Source organism: Leptonychotes weddellii, chromosome 10 (assembly GCF_054177405.1).
Source record: "Leptonychotes weddellii isolate Sample4059 chromosome 10, ASM5417740v2, whole genome shotgun sequence".
NCBI classification, from domain to species: domain Eukaryota; kingdom Metazoa; phylum Chordata; class Mammalia; order Carnivora; family Phocidae; genus Leptonychotes; species Leptonychotes weddellii.
This window is the reverse complement of record NC_138378.1, coordinates 112,133,396-112,154,125: the sequence shown is the minus strand read 5'-3', so window position 1 is coordinate 112,154,125 and position 20,730 is coordinate 112,133,396. Positions and strand designations below refer to the sequence as shown.

General features: G+C 48.5%; 1 protein-coding gene across 5 annotated transcripts in view; it reads right to left on the bottom strand.

The window, feature by feature from the left end:
• CYRIA (CYFIP related Rac1 interactor A) overlaps nt 1-20,476 on the bottom strand; it is a 103,459-nt gene extending 82,983 nt beyond the window's left edge. For 2 of the 5 annotated variants that reach the window (XM_081797166.1, XM_081797169.1), the window contains exon 1: nt 20,366-20,476. The gene's annotated coding sequence lies outside the window, so the exon portion shown is untranslated. The remainder of the gene's footprint in view (nt 1-20,365) is intronic. The other 3 variants (XM_081797167.1, XM_081797172.1, XM_081797170.1) reach the window with 3 other exon arrangements.
• Between the last annotated feature and the right edge of the window lie 254 nt (nt 20,477-20,730).

The following is a 20,730-nucleotide window of genomic DNA, read 5'->3' as shown; positions in this document are numbered from 1 at the left end:
AGAGGAGAAATTGAGCTTTCCTACATCATCATAGTTGATACAAAGCAGAGAAATGAACAACGATATTCAAATCCTAAATGCAGTTGACCCTTGAGTAACACGGGTTTGAACTGTGCAAATCTACTTATATGTGGATTTTTTACAGGAGAGTACTATACATGTGTTTGTTCTTCCTTATGATTTTCTCAGTACCATTTTATTTTCTCTAGCTTACTTTATTGTAAGAATACAGTATATAAAGCATAAGATACAAATATGTGTTGACTGTTAATGTTACTGGGGAGGCTCCCAGTCAACAACAGTAAGCTACTTACAGTTAAGTTTTTGGGGGAGTCAAAAGTGATACAGGGATTTGTGACTGCTCATGGGGTGGGAGCTTCTAACCCCCACGGTGTTCAAGGGTCAGTTTTAATGAACACATGTCTAAATTTGAAGCAGGTCTGTGATATGTTCTGAAATTCAAAAGACCTTGTCCAAATGCTGTTTTGTCATTTGTGAGCTACCTGATTACAGGCAAGCCCCTCAGCTTTCTGTCCCGTTCCAGCTATTCTGGCAGAGTTAATAAAATAATCTTTTTTAATCAGATGAGACCCAGCTCAGAGCTTAGTGGACGGTGGGTTCTTGGTCAATGTTAGTTTCCGGTCGCCCTGTTAGAGACCCATTCTGCAAGGCCCTTCAGGTCCTGCCCGACTTCCAGCTCTCCCCTCACCACTCTGGCTTCATTCACTCCCCCACACATCCCACTGGCTCTTTTCTCCTGTCTTTGAACCAGCAAAACACACTCTTACTTTTTCTTCCTTCTGCCTTATACAGTCCACCTCTCCCTGCAGACACTGCCGAGGCCCATCTCCCACTTCTTTCAGGAGTCTGCTCATCAGAACGCCTCCTCTGAACCACCCACATAGGCACGAACCTCCTTCACTCTCTCCCCGCACTACCCAGCTCCACTTCCTCCCAGAGGGCTCCCCACGGCCTCACATAGTGCATGTGTAGGTCAATGTGTGGGTGTGTGTGTGTGTGTGTGCGCGTGCGCGCACATGTGCATGAAAGGTAAAACTTGGGGCTGCATTTTGTTCAGTGCCAGGGACATAACAAGTGCTAATAAATATTTGTCGACAGACGTAGGGAATAAATTCATGAATGAACCAGGCTCAGTCGTCACAGTCCTGTTGCCAATGCACGTGAGCAGAAGGGAAAACAATCAGTCTTGGGTAGAAGTTGACAACAGGGTATGGATGGGAAGAGCTCACCCACCAGGGAGCCCAGACTGGATTATCCTGAGCTCTCCTCCCTCCCTTGCAGACTGGGCCCTCTGTGCAGGTTTCCATTTCTCCTAACTGCTAAAACCACCCTAATATATACACTTTGAGCCAAAGTGGGAAGGTTTTCATAAACACAAATCCTAACTCACTTTGGCCCAAACTGCGAGGGCCAAAGTACCCTCAAAAAGGTCGACGTGATCCTCGTGCAACTGACCGATGCCCCTACCCTGTACAGGGGCCAAGACCACATACTCCGGGCCACATCTGCTTCCAGGTTCAAGTCGTGGCCCCTCCACTGATCAGCTATCATAACCTGAGCCAAGTGCTCACATGAGCCCCTGAGCTTTAGTTCCCTCTTCAATAAAATGGGCATAAATAATAAGGTGTCATTTCCAGAGCTATTGTGCAGAGTAAGGGAGACATCAGAAGTAGGAATCAACCTGGAAAGCAGTGTCCATGCACCCTTGAATGATACGTTTTAGAGCAGAATGTCCTACCCCCCTAACACCAGCAGAAGGGAAAAATGATAAAATGGAAATAAGGTCTACATTTTCCAGTATTACAAAAACACAGCATTCTAAATGAGTTGTTTCAATTTGCTAATAGTACCTGTTAATCCTGGTGACAAAAGGGTTAGATGTTGAAATGGATTTTAAAGTTTCTGGATGCTCCAGATGAAATTATTTAAATTCAATGCCATTAGAGGAAAGGTAAATCTCAGTTATAGACGGAGAAGCAGAATGACACGTCATGTTTTTCAAGTTCACAATACAATACACACTGGCCTCTTGGAACATTGTCTGCTCAAGGTCTTAGAAGGAAAGAGCTGTGGAGGGCTTGCAAGGACCCCCAGAGGATCTTATATGCATGCGAGGCACCTCCTACTATGGGGGACATCTGGGTGGAGAGGCGCCTGCCTACCTTTCATCTGGAACCCTCTCACCTGAAGACAGCTCCGAACCTGCTTCTGGAGCCACGTGCAGAGGCTTGATGCCTTTGATAGACAGGCGGGCACTGCTTAACCCAGGCCATCACTCGAGGCCCGAGACAAAGATGAACAACATCCCTGTGGATGTCCCTGGCGTCTCAACTGAGGATTGCTTTGGAAAGCTCTTGCCCAAGTCATCATCATAGCAATGGGAGGCCCACAGGCTGGAACTGACTAGAAGCCCTGCCCGAACTGGAAATCTCGCAGATGCACCCTACCCCCCACCCAAGCTCAGGGACAGCAATGATGAAGGCCCTGTACCCGAGGAGTTTTCCAGTCTCTGCACCATGTCATGAGATTTCTTCAGACAGGAGCATGGCCACGTCTGCTGCAGGGTCCTCGCTTCCTCACCGACCATCTCAGTCCCTCAGTCCATGGGGTCCCACATCCCAGTCACAATCCAAGACCTCATTTCTGCTCTGGCTCTCCCTTTAGTGCTGAGGCTGGACAGAGCTACTCATTAAAATGGATCATGAGAGGCGCCTGGGTGGCTCAGTTGCTAAGCATCTGCCTTCAGCTCAGGTCATGATCCCGGGGTCCTGGGATCGAGCCCCACATCGGGCTCCCTGCTCCGCGGGAAGCCTGCTTCTCCCTCTCCCGCTCCCCCTGCTTGTGCTCCCTCTCTTGCTGTGTCTCTCTCTGTCAAATAAATAAATAAAATCTTAAATAAATAAATAAATAAAATGGATCATGAACGTCCTGAGCACTCACTACTGCTAAGCATGGCTCCAAAGCCTTCACACATATTACCCCAATAGCTCCTCGCAACACCCTGGGAGGAAGATGCTATTATGATCCACACTTTGCAGATGGGAACAATGAGACACAGAGAGGTTGAGTAACTAGCCCGAGATCACACAGCTGGGGGAGCAGGGGCCCACGCCCACTGCACAGCCTTTGGCCCTGCCCTCGCATTTTGGCATCTTGGTTTTCTTTTCTCTAAATGTAAGAGACTACCAGCGAGACAGGTTAAGAACAACAACAAAAGATAGGAGGAATAATCCGAGCTCTGGAAAGCCCCAGAGAAAGACACAACAATGGCCAATAGCACTGTTATTATTGCCCCTGACGAGGACAGAGGTCATCAGCACTGCTGGGGACCTTGAGTTATGTTTGCATGAGAGTTCTTTGATGTAATGACAGGAGTTCCAACATAAAAGAAAGAAAGGCTTCGGAGATGTGATTATGTTTGAATTTAAGAAATACACTGATAACCTGTTTATCTAGTGTGCAGTTAAAACCCGTGCTTTGCCAAATTTTCTCATCTTAAATAGACTGTGGAAACCTTAATTATATTTGGCTTTTGAGTTCCCAGAGAATTAGAGCAGTGTGACCTCATGCGGTTATTCAGCACACCTAGTATGTACTGTTACCTACTATTTTCCAGGCTCGGCGCTAGGTTTTACCCCCAGCATATTGGGGGTAAATGACATAAAATTTCCTCCATCCTGGAGCACCTATCTTCTAGTGTAATCAAATGTTGGCTAGGTCAGCGTATTTCAGTTAACTAAAATATCAACAAGAAATAGCAGCTCAATATTATCTTACTAGGAACCTAACACGCCCATCTTGTTTCATAGGTTTATAAGGTATGGGTTAGGCTCCATTGTCTTCTCAACTGTAAAAAGATTATATTGCCTGTCTGGCTGCCACGTGACTTGCATGTCCGACCTCCCTTCCCATGGGAGGGGGACACACCTGATAGAGGACTTGGCCCTTTGCCCTGTTTAGCAAATGGAATGTAAGTAGAATAAAGCAGAAGCTTCAGGAAGCACCTGCAGTTTCTGCCACCTTGCTCACTCTCTTCCTTCTGTCATGAGCATGACACACTCCCAGAAGCACCTGTCCCTTCAGCCCAGGTGCCAGAATAAGAAATGTGGAGCAATACCACCAAAGCCAATCTGCAGCCCCCAACATGTGACATAAGAGAGATGCTTGTTGCCACAACCACTGAAATTTGGGGGCTATTTCTCACCGTAGCAAAGCTGACGAATACACCACATTATCACCTATAAAATCATTTCATAGGTAGTAATGTTGAGGACAGCAAAAAGGAATTATGTCCAGTTTATGGATGAAGTCCCCAAGACCTAAGAGTGGTTAAGTGATGGCCCAGAATCAAACAGCAAAGAGATGAAGGCACTAGAAACAAAATCATAGGTGTTATCATAGCCCAATGTGATTAAAAACAGGACTGACACATCTTTAGTGTAAAAATTTCTTTTGCAAACTGTAGATTGATTAAAACACTAGCAAACTACACAGGTTTCCCTGGTCTCTGGGCCATTTCCTGAGATCAGGGATGATCTAGCCAAAGAACAAGAGATCTACAGTAAAAGAAATGCAGAACCAAAGGACTAAGCTTCCATCTACATTGAACTGAGTGGGCAGCAGGGCGGGGGGAGGCCAGCCTCAGCTCTCCTGCCCCACGGCTGAGGGGCTCCACGTGGTCCTACTGAAACTTCTCAGGGACAATGGCTGTTCTCTGGCCATAGCAAGGCTTCCTGAGTTTCCAGAGTAGCCCCTCAGCAGCTCCATGTCACGTATCCCCAGGATGCCTGGCACATGCCTGAAGCCAGCACTGGGAACAGTGTGTCATTTTATCAGGAAATAGCATAAAGAAACCATGACCTTAAAACCTTGTCAGGGAGGTAGTAATTCAGGACAGAGGCTCACAGGATCTGTTTGGAGTGACTAATTCAATTCTCTTATTCCTATTGTTTTAAATCCAAACCAATTGTTCTCGGTCTTTGCTTTATTCTCTTCTTTCCCTCTTATTTTCACTTTTCAAAAAAAGCTCCTTTCAACAGGAGTGGGTGTGAGTGAGTCACCTTCATTATTGATTTAGACACATTTCAGGCAGGCTTTACGCTCTCTGTCCCAGCTTACTGACATATACGGAAGGCATTCAGCAACAGCTAATCTTTTCACCAGAAAGCTCAGTTTTCAAAAGCTATATTTGGGGGTCTGAGAGAGTTGGCACCCTGCGAGGCTGCTTTTCATTCACACTATTGGTTTCCTACCCTGACCCAAGCGAGGCTGACTTCTGACACCTCCCTCCCCGCTCTCTACCCACAGATGCTATTTTCATACAGCACCCCAGGCTTTTCAAACCCTGAGCGACCATCTCAGCCTTTTTCTTTCTTTAGTGTGATATCCACCAAAAAATACAATCAGCCCCATAGCACTCAGATACACATATACACGTGAAGGTTTTTTAAAGGTCTGCAGAAGCCAGACACTAACATAAAGTCAGGAAAAGCCATTCTGAAAGCTAGAAGAAAGCCCATACAGGCTGTCAGAGACATACCAGGGGAAGCAAGGTTTCTAACGATTGGGTTGCGAACAAACGTTAGGCTTCATCCAAACTTCTCACAGGTGCCACATTGCTAAGGGAGGTCCCTCCCAGGCAGGTGAGTAACACCTTGCAATTTATAGAGCGCTTTTAACTTGTTTTCAAAGTTTGTTATGTTCATCAGATCCCCGAGAGGGAGGGCTGCAAGGAAAGAAGGTCAACTCCACCAATAAGGAAGAGAGGAGAGCTGGGCAAGGCTGGGACTTGCTTTCAACAGGTCATTGGCGGGTACAGACCTCGCTCCCTGTTCTTCGAACATCAGGTACTGTGAATGTGTATTCCCCCACTTTTAAAGATTTGCAACATGCATCTGAAGCCAGGGCATTCAAGTGATCTTATCTCAAGTGTCCTGAAGAACAGTTCTTCTAGAAGTCCCGGTAGAATGGAGACTCCGTGAGGGCATGGGGATCCAGCTACACAAGCACCTTGCACAGTGCCTGCCCATGGTCCATTCTCAAAAAAATATATATGTTGTTGAATAATTATGAGACAAACTTTTATTTTTCCCACTTTATTACTTTTAAACAAGTCCACCACCTGACACACCAGCTATAAAGGAATGACTCTCCTCCCCGACTCTCATCGGTGAACTCTCCGCAGTTTTGTAAGTATGTCACACCCGCTTTGACACACAAGTCCCTCTGGTTGAAAGTCCAATTTCACCACTGCCTTGTTGCGATTCCTTAATGACTTCTCACAGACTTCAGGATGTCCGGCTTCGGTTCCCCTTCCCCAGACCCCCTTGCTTCGACCCTACTGAGCTACTTGTGCCAAGGGATATGAGTTGGGCCAAGTGGCTGTAAGTCCCCTTTGTCCTGAGGATGCAGGATTCTGACTGGGAGCAGATAGGAAGGTGGGAGCCGACAGTCATGGGCGGTCCCTGATGCTGGCACGTGACTAAAGGCCACACGCTTCTGCCCGGCCCTCATCTCTTAGCCCAGCTGCATTCCACATGTTCCTGCCCCACCTCAGAAGCAGCCCAAGCCTCTCAGAGACCACTGTTCCACTCCATGAGGGGAAACTCCCTAGCAGGGGAAATGCTCTTTTCTTTCCAGAAAGGTCTCCAGAGATGAGGGCTTCCAGGTCCCTGGGGGTCCCCCCTCCCCAGCTATCCTCTGAGAAGCAGTGAGTGGAAAGTCCTGGCTGGTCTCCTGACACGCTTTGAGGGTTTCTCGAGAGCCTCCTCGTTCCAGCCTGTGGTCACTTTCTGTAAACACCAGTCCCCAGCAGGGAACTGGGCCATCCTGCTAAATCCCTGGGGATTTCTGGTGAGGCCCTCTTCCTCTGGACTCCAGTGAATACCCTCCTCTCTGCAACTTTCGCTTCCAGCTTTTTCCTGGCACCTATTCTCTCCCTAGTGAGTCCATCCGTTTGATGGCTGTCCAAAAAGGAACTGGCTAATTGGAGTTTAGAAGAGGCATTCCTTCAAAATAACCATTTTTTATCAAAAGAATCACAAATAGTCTTTAATGAGAACACTTGGCCATAAAAAAAGAAGAAGAAAAGGAGTAGAGTTATAAATGCTGCACTATTCCTCTCCCCTAGGCCTGAGCTGGGGGCTGGGGATGTGAAAACCATGGATATAAGAGGCCTTCCCTCCAGGGTGCACAGACCAGTATGCGGACAGAGCAGCGGAAAAGGTGAAGGCTCTCAGTCAGAGGGAACAGCAGGAGAGCACTGAAATCACAGGCCAGCCCAAGGCTATCGCCCCGACATGTCTGCCTGCCGCTGCCCACCTGTCCACTCGGCTACAAGCCCTGGTCTCCTTGTTGGCCCGTCAATGGGCTGGGTACACCTATTCCGCTTACTCTCTTCCTGGAGCACGCTTCCCCTAGCAAGCTACATGGTTCATTCTCTCACTTCCTGCAGACCTGCCCTCATCCTCACCTTTCACAAGGACTTCCCTGACCACCCAACTCCAAGTAGCAACTCTTCCCCCCACTCACCCCCTCACTCTGTACACCATCTCTGCTTCATTCTTCTTCATGGAACATAGGATGTCTAACATAATATACATGCTCATAGCCCATCTTTCCCCCATGGAATAAAGTTTCATGGGGGCAAGGAGTTTTGCCTGTTGGCTTCACTGCTGAATCTCCAGAAATTGACATAGAGGAGAAAGGCCCCAACACACTGTGAGTGCTCAATAAGTATTTGTTGAAAAAGTAGATGGATAGATGGATGGATGATGAATGGATGGATTTGGCAGGGAGTTGGGGGATGTATCTTGGAGAGGGTAACACCAGAACTGAAACTCAAAGGATCTTTTGGGTAAATAAAAAGCATTTCAGATGAGATTGGACACATTCAAGGTGTAAGAAACAGCACAGAGGATCAAAGGGTGAGGACGGGAAAACTGAATGGGAAGAAATCAGAGAGGGAGACAAACCATGAGAGACTCTTGACTCTGGGAAACGAACTGAGGGTTGCTGGAGGGGGGTGGGGGGGGATAGGGTAACTGGGTGATGGGCATTAAGGAGGGCACATGATGCAATGAGCACTGGGTGTCATACGCAACTAATAAATTATCAAACAAAATTATCTGAAACTAATGATGTACTATATGTTGGCTAATTGAATTTAAATAAAAAATTAAAAAAAATCATTTCAGAAAGAGAATGCCTAGCCCACATGTGATCTTGGGTAAATCATATTACTGCTTTCTCCTCTGTAATAGGAAGCTAATACATAATATTGGCAAGTCTATGATGAGCAATGAAACTAAAACAGGAGTTCAGATGAACTAAAATGAGCTGAGGATGGTGCAGGCTAATGCAAGATGGAAAAGGACAAGAGGAACCATGCCTTTCTCCACAACCACCAAATCAAGTTCCAACCGCAGCAGACAGAGACTGAGGAAGCCAGGCACAATGAGGGTGTGAGCTGGGTGGGTTAGCTGAACTTGATCTTGCGGTTTAACAAGGGATGCTTCGGTCCCAGGCCAAAAGCAAAATCCCAAGCACACTATAGAACTATATTCTAAACTGTTAATTCACAAAGCAAACCACCACTTGTCATGTGCTATTTGCCTTTGTGTAAATAATTGCATCTGAGTCTGAGTTTTGCCCTCTGTAAAATAAAGTCCACATCGTCTCCTACTAAATGACACATAAAAGCTTCCAGAACAGTGTTTGCCTCTTTGGAAGTGCAGAGTCAAAGTTTGCTATGTGGAAATACAATGATTGCATGAAGTTTACATTACAGTAGGGAGAGCCAGTTCCCCAGGGAGCTACACGAAAACCAGGGCTCAGGTCGCCATTCTGGAAAAAGGCAACAAACTCCAACTCAGATTTTATTTTCTGAGGCTTAAGGAGAGTCACGGCAGGAAAAAAAAAATCCGTATTTTCCTAAAAAAATAAGATTGTGGCCTGGAAGCAGTGAACTATGTGGTGTGGGAAAGTGGAGGACTTTGAGAGCCAGGCAGATTTGAGTCAAAATCCTGGGGCCCCATTTTCAATCCCATGTCTCAAAGCAAGTTTGTAAAATTCTCTTGACTTCCTTGTCTTTATCTTCAAAAGAGAAATCAATAGATCTACCTTGCAAGATTGTCTCTAGGGTGAGAAATGTACATAAACAGCCTAGCAAAATGGAATTAATAGGTGCTCAATGCATGCTGAAGAGCATAATTCATTACTATTAATATAATTGAACATTTGAGTGTGCTTTGAAAGATGAGGGGCCCTGTTGGTCCTGGGTCATAAAAATAATTCATGTGCATATACCATGAAATATCAAAAACACCGTTGCTATTTTTGTTTATATGAGCTACTCAAAGTATTTCCTGAAGTTGAGGTTGAACGGATAAATTTATACAACCCACAACCTCACTAGCAGGTTACCGACTGAACAGTGTAAAAAAGGGAGGAGGAGGGATGGCGTCTTGACACAGTGGTTTAAAAGGAGGACAAAATAGGACATACTCCTATAGCACTTCATTCATGCAGGCAGGCGCTTACACGCTTGCCTCCAGGCATGAGGGAGGAAAGCCCCATGTGGACCCCATGGGGAAGGAGGCCACCACTACAGGCCAGAGCCAGGCAACCCTCTCCATCTCCTTGAGAGCCTTGGGCCCGGAGTCTGGGGCCAGACTTCCCTCATCAACCCCAGGAATTGCTTTACACTTCATCTAGTGAAACCCACTCAGTAGACAGTGACTGGGATCCAGAGAGGGAGGATGATTACAGAAGGTTAGTGAGTCAGTGGCAGACCTCAGTTCCCCAGGGACTCCCCAGGCAGTGCTCCCTCCATATCCCGCTAGGGCTTCCTGCTCCTCGGAAGCTTAGGAAGCGGAACTGAGCCAGGATCCCTAGCTCCCTACTTCTGTTCCTTCTCCCCCCTCCCCTCCAGGCTCCCGACTCTGCTGAGCTTGCACGAGAGGACCCAAGGACCCCTGTTTCCTAGGGCAGAGGCAGCCGCCACAGTTACCCTTCTGGGTTTCTCTTTTTCCTTCTCTTTCATCATCTTTCTATGCCTCCCAATTGGCTATTAAATAAAACTGACTATTTTCCTCGTCCTTTATTTTTTAAACTTTATATTCAGTTTTTCTTTCATTGATTTTATCTTTAAAGTAATAAGCTCAAAGGATTTGAAGGTTTTCAAGTATGTCTAGAATAAGATTTGACAGGGTTCTGTGCTTCCAAAGCAAAAGGATTAGCTATTTCTCCCTAAGAAACATAATTTAGTTGCCTCCTGCCAGTGAAGCCCAGAATTGCCGATCTCAGGGGTCACACTGGTCCTTGAAACACAAAGGGTCCCTTAGCCCTGGGGGAGCACCTCAGTGGTCAGTTCCCCAGTGAGCTACACGAAAACCAGGGCTCAGGTCGAGGTGGAGCCTTGTTCAGAGAGCACCTAGCAGGGCTCAGGCCTTGGCAGCACCTCCCAGAATTTGAAAGGACTCCCTAACACATGCATGCACACCCACACACACATGCAGGAGCCCAGGCCTCTCTAACTTATAAGCACCAGCCATCCTCAGAAGTACCCCCACCTCAGTGTGTCCCGGTATCAACCATCTTTCCTGCTCCCCAGTGGCTCCCACAGTCTCTGCAAACAGAAGGGCCTCAGGATCCTAAAATTCAAGGTCACTTCTCCGTGGTGGAAACCCCTGTCCACAGTCAGGCCCTTGGTTCCTAACACGAGTCACTGCTAGGTGAGAGGATCGGGCTGGGTGCTCAGGGAGAGGCAGAGTTACCGACTTCTTCAACGTTGTTAGATCTGGGAGGACATGTGAAACGCTCAACCTGGCAAAAGCCAGAATTATGATACATTAAGTGTAAACTTAAAAGGTAAAGAAATAAGAGAGAGAGAATGAGGTTGGTCCCCAAAGCCCTTTCCCTACGTGTTCTCTAATCAATGCTTAGCCCACAAAGGTGCACACTATTCCATTTCCTTTGGGCAGACCTTCCCCTGATCCCACGCTCTGCAATAGGGAACTTTCACGCTCCTTCCTGACATCTCCTCAGCGATGCCGAGCCATGATCTCGACAACAACCCTAGTCATGACAGCAACCGCAGGGACCGGCCACCTGCAGCAGGGACCCGGTCACCTGCAAAGCTTGCTGGAGACCACTGAGCCCTTGCTGGGCATCCGTGCAGGTGCTGGTGCCCCCGTGGATCCCACACAAACCAACCCCGGGAATGAGAGGATCAGTGTCGTGAGAAGGAACAGCCGGAGGAAACCGATGCAGAGTGCGGGGGGCAGCCTCTTGGCCTCCCTCTCCAGTCCGTGTGGAGGCTGGATGCAAGCTACCAGAACACAGCCAGCAAGTCGCTCAGCGCTTTTCACTCTGCTGGGGTCCCCACCTCCACTCCTAGCCTCTCAGACAGGGAGAAAGAAAGACTTAATTACTTAGAAACTGAGTTCCTAGGGCTGGGAGAAGGGAAGCAACATGCTCAAGCTGACTCAACAAGTCAAGAGCAGACCCAAGATAAGAAGCAAGACCTTCTCACGCTCTGCCGGCCGCTTTCACTTCCCCTGGCTCAACTATTCAGGCCCTGGTTCCTCCTCACACGGCTAAAATGATGAGTAGGATTTAAAAATTCCCTTCCACCTTCCTCCAAAGGCCAATGATGAAATTGGACTATAAGCCACACTAGACCAAAAATTCCCAGCTTATTTTTAGTTCTATGGAATTTTTAAAAAAATTACTTTGTCTCAATGAAACTTTGGAACCTATGCTTTAAAAAGTTTTGTTGTTGGGCGCCTGGGTGGCTCAGTTGGTTGAGCAACTGCCTTCGGCTCAGGTCATGATCCTGGAGTCCCAGGATCCAGTCCCGCATCTGGCTCCCTGCTCAGCAGGGAGTCTGCTTCTCCCTCTGACCCTCCCCCCCTCATGTGCTCTCTCTCTCATTCTCTCTCTCAAATAAATAAATAAAAATCTTAAAAAAAAAAAAGTTTTGTTGTTGTTGTTGCTCCTGTTGTTTTGGGTCTGTGCCAAGGATGGTCATTTAATTTTTTTCCCTATTACAGCGGATCCTTCAATAACACAGGTTTGAACTGTGCGGGTCCACTTATACATAGATTTTTTTTTGACAATTGCAGTACAGTACTATAAATATATTTTCTCTTCCTTATGATTTTCTCAACATTTTCTTTTCTCTAGCTTACTTTATTGTAGGAATACAGCATATAATACATATCACATACAAAATATGCTTTAAGGCTTTTGATGAGCAATGGATGAACCATGTCACCATACCATCTGGTACCAAAGGTAGGAGTCTCGAGGGCCCCACCCATGCCTTCCCAACCCCCCAACCCAAGGGATGCTGTGTGTTCCTATGGGCTTTTGAAGAAGAAGCCCACAAACACTTCTTTGAAATTTCTTCCCCACATGTACTTCCAAATTCAGAATCTTTCAGATTTTAGAACAATAATATAGTGCATATACTATGTTATGTATACCCTGGGCAGGGTCAGGGGCACTCATCTATCTGATGAAAAATCTTACTCACCTAGAGTGGTATAAATAGAAACTATAAATAATCTTATGTACGAGCAGGCCAGCTTTTGCCTCCGAATGAGCTATGAAAGACAAAACTTTAACTTTTCAGAGTATTTTGGATTTTGGACTTGCAAAGAAGGGAATGTCAGAAAATAGCTTACAACCTCAGTTATTCTATCTGAAGGCACTCAAGGGCCCAGATTTGAAATCTCAACACTCCAGAAAGAAAACACACACACACACACACACACACACACACAATAAATAAATAAGAAAAAGACTAAGGGTGGGGAGACGCATTACTTATAAAGTACAACTCTTGTCTTACACTCCAGCAAACACTACAGCCAGCTTCAATTCAAGTATAACAGCTAGAAATATCAACCCAGAGGAGTGGATTCGGGGGCTTTGTCAGGAGCAAGGAAAAGCCCCGCGTCATTTTTCACCCCAAACAACAAATAAAGAGGAGCCTAAAGGAAGTAGCAAAAGCTTTTCAAATTTTCTTCAAAGAGCAGGCAAAAAAAGGGAGACTGACATATGTTTAATTAATTTGTCCTTTACAATATGCCTGAGACACAAATATTATTAACTTCAGCTCATAAATGACAAACTTAGGAACCTTAGCAAGCCTAAGGAATTTGCTGAGGCGAAGAGCCAGGATTTCAATCCAGGTTTGTTTGCTTCCAGGGGCACATTCGCCTTGTAGCCCCGGGATATTTTCCCAGAACTTCTAGATGCTCCTTTCACCTCTAGACCTCTCAAAGAGGTAGAGCCCAGTTGCAGCTCTAGCGAAGCTGAATTCTTGCCCCAGCCTTGGAAAAGCCTCTGGTATTGGCTCCCCATCTATCTGTCTCTTTCTCTTGACCTCAGTTTTTGTACAATAGAGGAAGTAGACCAAAGGTGTCATTCCAGTTTCGAGGACAAGCAAGTCCGTCATTCTGTGAGCTAAGACCACAGTTCTCACGGGTTCCTGTGACCTCCAGCTGTCGCAGGGAGAGGTCTGAAATATAAGTTCTGCACAACCTGTCTCAATTGGGTGGGCTCCACAGCTCAGCAAGGCCATATGCTGCACACACCAGAGGCTCAGCTCATTACTGCTGGATGGCATTCTCTGATGAAGTGGGCTGAGCAAAGGACACCCTCCAAGGACATCAGCCCAATGCAGAGATACCGGTCATGGGGAAGCACTGAAAATACGGCTCTATTTTCTTTGCTGCTGCTTCTTCTTCTTCTTCTTCTTCTTCTTCTTTCAATTTCAAGGTATGGAAGCACATCTAGCTCTTGAAGATGAGGATTCTACCCAAGATGCATGCTTCTTAATTCCACGCTCCTCACATAGGCACGGTTCTCATCTCTCATGTTGGTGGTAGAGAGAGACCAGGCTTTGCAGGCACATAGAGGTGGCTTCAGGCAGCAGCCCACAACCTTCCTTAATGAGATGACTTGATGCAAGTTCATTAACACCTCTGCATTTCTGTTTCCCCATCCAGAATGAGGATATCTCTTTCAAAAGTTCGTCAGAAGACGGCTAAAAGTGATCCTAAATGCTCATGATTGCTGCCAACAATAATTTACATGGCTCAGAAGGTGTTGTGGCCCACGCTGGACCAAGAGGACCACGAGACTCAGACAGATGAGAATTTGCTCATCCCCCAGCCACAGCACGCTGCCATGCTACTCTAGGCGACTGGGACCCAGTCCCGTAGTTGCTACTGGAGGGGCCTGTGTTTGGTGGTCAATGGGAAAGACAGGACTTGATGGAGTGTTGAGGAAGTTGTGTGTTTGTCATTGTTCCTCACGATCCTAAGATGATTGTGCATTTTCATTTATTCTAAAGCCTGGGAATCATCAAACTAAATTTTTTTTTTTTAAAAGGACATTAACTTAAAACAATTGCAGTAGCCAAGGCTTCTGTGAAGCCAAGCCCTCCATCTCCATGTCAGCAGGGACCATGGAAAGTGGGAGTAAGCTGGTGACTCTCCTCCCCGCCTCTGCTGAGCTCCTGCATCCCTTTTGTCTCTCCCTGTTGTCATTGGCCTTGACTTCCACTCATTTATCTGATGCTCAACCAGAACAGCGGTTCCCTTTCTGGGAAGGAGAGCAAGGTTTCTCTGCTCTTTGAGAGGATTATTTGAAAACACCCTTGGCTCTCGCCCTCCCCAGCTCGGCCTCGGCAGCCCCACTGACTAAGGCTGCCAGATTTGCCTCTTCCCCTGTCACTCAGGAAAAGGAGCCCCCGGGCGTATTAGAATCATCAGGCTCCTCGATGCAGAAGGACTCTTTTAAGTCCTCAAATTCAACCTTCCCGTTTCACCGACAGAGAAACGGACCCAGGCAGCGAGGAGCAGAGCTGAGAGCCACGCCCGGGTCATCAGCTGTCCAAGCCGCGTGCTTTCCCCCTCTTCCCTGAAACATGTCAGGTGTAATTCAGGTGCTCCACAAATAACACAATAGTAACTCTTGGAGTAAGAGTCGAAACGATTACATTTCCCTCTCTCTGGCACACGGCACTCTGTATGACAAATGCCAAGCTCCACTTAGACGTGCGTCTCCTCCTCGGCCTCCCCTGGAATGACAACCAGCTGTGGGCAGGGATGATGCCCTATTGATCTCTGTTCCTTATCTAGTGCAGCACAGGGCAAGAACCTACCCCATACATATTTGTTAAATGAATGAATGAATGATCTCATTTTCATGCTTGATCCATCATAAAACTGCAGTTCAATTCTTTGGGGGCATACCATTTCCCGAGTTTCATTTTAAAGATCTAATTATCTACACCATACAGAATTTTTATTAGAAAGTAAGTCATTAAATAAGCAGACACCAGGCTCAGACCCTGAGATAATTGCAAATAGAAGCACATCTGTCTGTGGCGCTAAGCTGGACCCAGTAAGCACATTGCTGGTGAACATGGCACCCATTTTCAGCACTTGGATTCGCTGGGACAACGGGTTCCCCAAACCAGGGAAATTAGGCTTCTAAATTACCTGAGAAAGGCTAGGAATGCACAATTCTGTACTTGCTTTTCAATACCTCCATCTTCCTAGACGTGGGTTATAATGCCAGCCTGAATCCAAATCACCCTCACATTTAAAAGCCATCCACCCACATTTTCTGACCTTGTTGCTTCGGTCCGTATATATCCCTGGGACGCACCTGTCATGTTTTCCGTTCATACGTTCAGTTACAAAATCAGTTCAATTTATTTCAATGACAAAGCAGCAATCCATTCTTGTACAAAGGAAGCTACTTCTAACATCGTCAAACATTTTCTCTTAACTCAGACGTATCAGACTCTTCTTCCATTCATCACTTCTAGGAATGAGGCCTTTGCCAACTGCACAAAGCTTTATTAATGCTACGCTGAGAGCAAAACCCTTAATAAAGTCTCTAAATATTTACTATGAGTCTAAGTTACTGACCAGTTCCACTCCCATTGAAATCTGCTCTCCTTCTCCAAACACAATTATTTTAGGTCACTGACACACCAGCCAAGGAAATGACAAGACTGTATACTATGGCAGAAAGTGCAAGCAGGACCCAGTTTTAAATTCTGGCCCTGTCCCTTACTAGCTGATGGACTCTTTGCAAGTTACCTTGCCTTTCCCGGTTTCCCTAACTATAAAAAGGGGACAAGAATACTAATGTCACAGAGTTCTGGTGATGATTTGAGAAAAATGTATATACATATATATGGTAACTTTAAAAAAAGGAAGCTAAACATGTCCAGTATGAAACGTATGAAGCATTCATTTTCAAGTGTTCTTTGACAAAGGAGCCAAGAATATACAACGGGGAAAGGACAGTCTCTTCAACAAATGGTGCTGGGAAAACTGGACAGCCACATGCAAAAGAACGAAACTGGACCACTATCTTACACTGTACATGAAAATGAACTCGAAATGGATTAAAACCTTGCAAATAAGGCCTGAAACCATAAATCGCCTAGAACATACAGGCGATAAGCTCCCTGACACTGGTCTGAACAATGAATTTTTGCATTTGACACCAAAATCAAAGGCAACGAAGCAAAAATAAACATGTGGGTCTATATCAAATTAAAATATTCTCACAGATAGTAACCTATGCTTGAAACTCAGAGTGTTTTTTGGCCATTTCAAATTCGTTCCCCTTTGAGAAAGCCAAAGTGTTGGTGATTTGCATAGAGGCACCGTTTTGTGGAGTATAGTTTATCTGGCGAGAGATAACTCAAAGACTAACCAACAGGTGAAGAACCAAAGCATGGGCAATTTTTAACCTTCCCAGATAACGAATAGATCTCTGAAGGCCAGAATTAGTCCAAAGAGCTCCCCACCGCAGTTCTAAGAGGACCCAGAGGCCCAGTAACTGAGAACTCTTTTCTAATCAATGAAAGTAAATAAGGGCAAGTCTACTGTGAGGTGGGCACCATGCCAGAAGCCATAAAGACATAAGATCATTTACTTCCTGGAAGGCAAGTATCAGTGTTGCCATTTTACAGGTACACAAACTGAGGCTCGGAGCTGTTAGACAGTCCTTCAGGATCCCCCAGCTGAGACACAGCAGCAGCAGAGTCTGGATTCATAGCTGACTCCAAGATCCACTTCCTTCCAATCACACCATGCAGCTTCTGAGAAAGGATTTTAACTTGGATGAACTAGGAACCAGAGGATACTGGGTCGACGAGTCGAAACTCAGCAAGGAAGGCAGGACTGGCTCCCCCTGCCATAGGCCTCTGCTGTTCCTGCTCAGCAGCTGAGTGAGGGGCTCTGCAGCAATCACCCCATCGCAGTGAGGGCTGGACTCGGGCTCCCCAAGCGGGCAGCGGTAGGACAACTATGTTGTAACCACCAAGCACAGGCTGCCTGATTTAACCTTAATGGGTGACCTATTCAAGGTATCTGGGGCCCCACATCATCCCAACTTTCCCTTCATCACACCACCTCTCTGACGCATCATAAGGATCTCTTTCTATGTCTGACTACATTCTTTGAAAAAAGGAGTAATGGACAGTGTTTTAAATGCCCAGTTGCCAAAACTGTATTTGGTACAGAGTAGATGCTCAGTGAAGGTCAAGTGCATGAATGGAAGTGAATTCAACATCAAGGCTGGACAAGATGACTTTAGACAATGCCTCCCAGACCTGAGCTATCACAGCTTAATGATTCCTAGGTCAGCTTTCCATCTCTGGGCAGCAGCTCAGGGTCTCTTCAACACTGAGATTTCCCAACGGGATGAAGACATTATCGGTGCTTCAGGCTTTCAAACCTTCAAAGTACCCTCTTCAGGCTACTCCTTACCATCCTTCAGGAACAAGCAAACACGGCTATTGGAACAGATTCTGTCAGCCCCATTTTAAAGACGGTAAACTGAGGCCCATAGGAGTGAACTGACTTCCCCAGGGCCGACATCCGGCAATGAGGCTGCTGATTCCCTAGTCTTTTCATGTTACCAAGCCTGGAGCATAGATAGGCAAAGTGAAGGGAAGGGGGTGGGAAAGAAGAGTGTGTGTGAGGAAGGGAAAATAAAAGGGAAGAAAGGGGGCAGCTTCTCTGGAGAGTGTCACCAACAGCTGACAGTCGGTGACCCTGTGGCCCTGGCAAACTCTGAACTCCTCACTCAGGGCTGGCTGGGATGGGGGCAGAGCGGGGGAGTGGGTTAACTTGGCTCTCAGTGCCCCTGACTTACCCAGTTTCATCTAGGCCCGGAGAGCAAAAGCAAACTGAATGCTTCTCGGGGCTGAGTAAAAAAACAGGAAGTCACAAGTGGCTTCACTCTCCTCTCAACTTGGGTCTCCCACAGTTGGGGTCAAGGGTGCACCAGAGACCTGACAGGCAGCTCCCTGGCAGCCTGCCACTGTGGGAGTCAGCAGCACCCCCAGAACACAGGGTTTAGGGGGCTCTGCTGTCCCGGGAGGAGCAAGACCAGGAAGCCCACAGGGTGGGAAGTCAGGGAGATGGGCGCTTGGTGCCAGTTCCATCACTGTTTCATTCATTGAACAAAAACGGAGCGCTGACTCGGTGCTAAATCCAGTGTGACCCGAGGGAGAAGGCTCACTCTGAGCTCAGTTTTGTCATCTGCAAAGTGGGGACAGTCCCTACCACACAGCGCTGTCATGAACCTCAGTGAGCTCCTCCAGTACACATGGAATCTCTTATTAGCACCGAGGGAGGATGCGAGGCACCGTGTGCCCGAGACGGCGGCGCTGCCCGCTTCCCAGAGCTGAGGGCAGGAGGGAGTGTGGGCAGGTCTGTCCCCACCTCTCTCCCCTCGCAGGAGCCCAGGGCCAGAAGAAGGTGAAGTTCTGCCAGCCCCCAGCCTGGGCCCAGTGCCCATGTTTATGACTGTTTATTTCAGAGCAAGTAGAAAGGAGAAATTAGAGCCATAAAAGACAGGACAACAGACCAATAAAAACCAGCTCCCAGAAGAGTCAGGAGGAGGAAGAGAGGCAAAACTGTCACCATAGCAACACAAGACAGTCAGAAGCACGCAGGAAAAACAGCCCCTGCTCTGCCTCCTCTCTTCACAGCAAAGCGAGCCTGGGACCCCATTCGGAGCTCAGTGAAAGCCAAGGACCCACCCTAAAGCCTTAGTCCCCAGGCCCAGATGCCCAGCCTGACCTGGCTAGCAGCCACCCTCCTCCTGCTGGCCCTCATGCAGCACGGGTCCCAGTCCTTCAAGATCCCAGCCCAGCCTGCTGTGCCCTGGAGACTCAGTGCTATGAAGATGGCCCAGGCCCTATCCAGAGGGATGGTGATGGTGAAAGACGGGAAAAGTTTCCAACAGAGTAAGGCAGGAGGGCCACAGAGCTGTGGGGGCGACCGAGGCCCAAAACACCTGCCCCATTACTCTGCCCTGGAGTCCCTGGGGAGCAAGCAGGGAAACAGGGACATGGGCGAGGAGACCGGGCCCAGAAGGGTGGCCCGTCAGTACTGGACCCTACACGCCCAACACAGTGGCTGGGGGAATTCTGAGGATCTGGGGGGTGGGGTCAGCATATACCTCTGGGGGTCTTAAATGGCAAAGGTCTTGGTTCTGGTCCCTGGGGACACTGGCCAGCAAGTCAGGACAGCCTGGAGAAGGATCCAGGTACCCACTGGCCCATTATGACAGAGGCTTCTTAGTCCTTCAGCTGGCAGGCAAGACAGGTGTCTCCAACAAATTGCATGGCTGGCCTGGGACCAGCCTTTTGGGAAGTGGGTCAAATTGTTCCCAAAGCGTAAGATCTGTAAAGTCCCTTTTGCCAGACTGGGATTCTCAGGAGGAGGAAGGTGATAGGGCCAGGAGGCCTGGGTCCTAGGCACAGCAGTGCGCTGACTGGCACTGGCTAAGAACATCTGGGGCAGGCTGCAGCAGAATGGTCCAGGTGTGCAGGCACTGGGGAGGAGGGTCATCCTTGCTTCTGGCTCTGTAGAGAGAGGTGGGGAGCCTGGGCCTCTCTGGTGGTGGGAAGGGGGAAGCAGAAGGTTGGGGTGTCCTGGAAGAATGGCTTTGGAGCTGAAGATACCTGGCTGGGGGCGGGGGAACCGGGGGACCGCGTGGCTGAGGGGTGACAGGGGTGATGGGGAACACAATCAGGAGGCAGCCCTGGGGAGCGGGGCAACGGGCGCACAGACGGACATCTGGACGGCGGATAGCTGGAGAAGGGCTGAAGGACTGGGTCCTCCGCTCTCCCTCTCTCCCTCCCTCCCCTGAAGGCTGCAGGGGCGTCGGGAGCTGGGGAAGGATGGCAGGGCTCGCCCCGGCGCCTCCGGAGCCCCCTTCCCTGCCGACCCCCACCCGCGCTCCCCGCCGCGCCCCCGCCGCGCCCCCGCCGCGTCCGCGCTGCGCTCACCCGGGGTCGCCGCCGCCCAGCTCGGCCGCGCGTCCACCGCTGCCCCAGCCGCCGCCGCTGTGGACGCCTCTCCCGCGGCCGCCGCAGCCTGCGAGACGGCCCCGGAGCCCCGCCCCGGCCCGCCCCGCCCCGGCCCGCCCCGGCCCGCCCCCAGCCCGGCCCGCTGCGGCCGCCCCGCCCCGCCCCGGCCCCCGGGGCTCCCCACCCCCGCTGGCACCCGCCTCGCCCCACACGCGCGCGGCGACCCCTTCCGCGCCCGGGAGCTGGTGCGGGCTAACCCGGCACACGGTAGCCCCTGCCCTCCTTTCGGCCTTGGCCCCTTGGCATTGGCCTCCGAGAGGAAGCCGGGACCAGCCCTTGCTGCT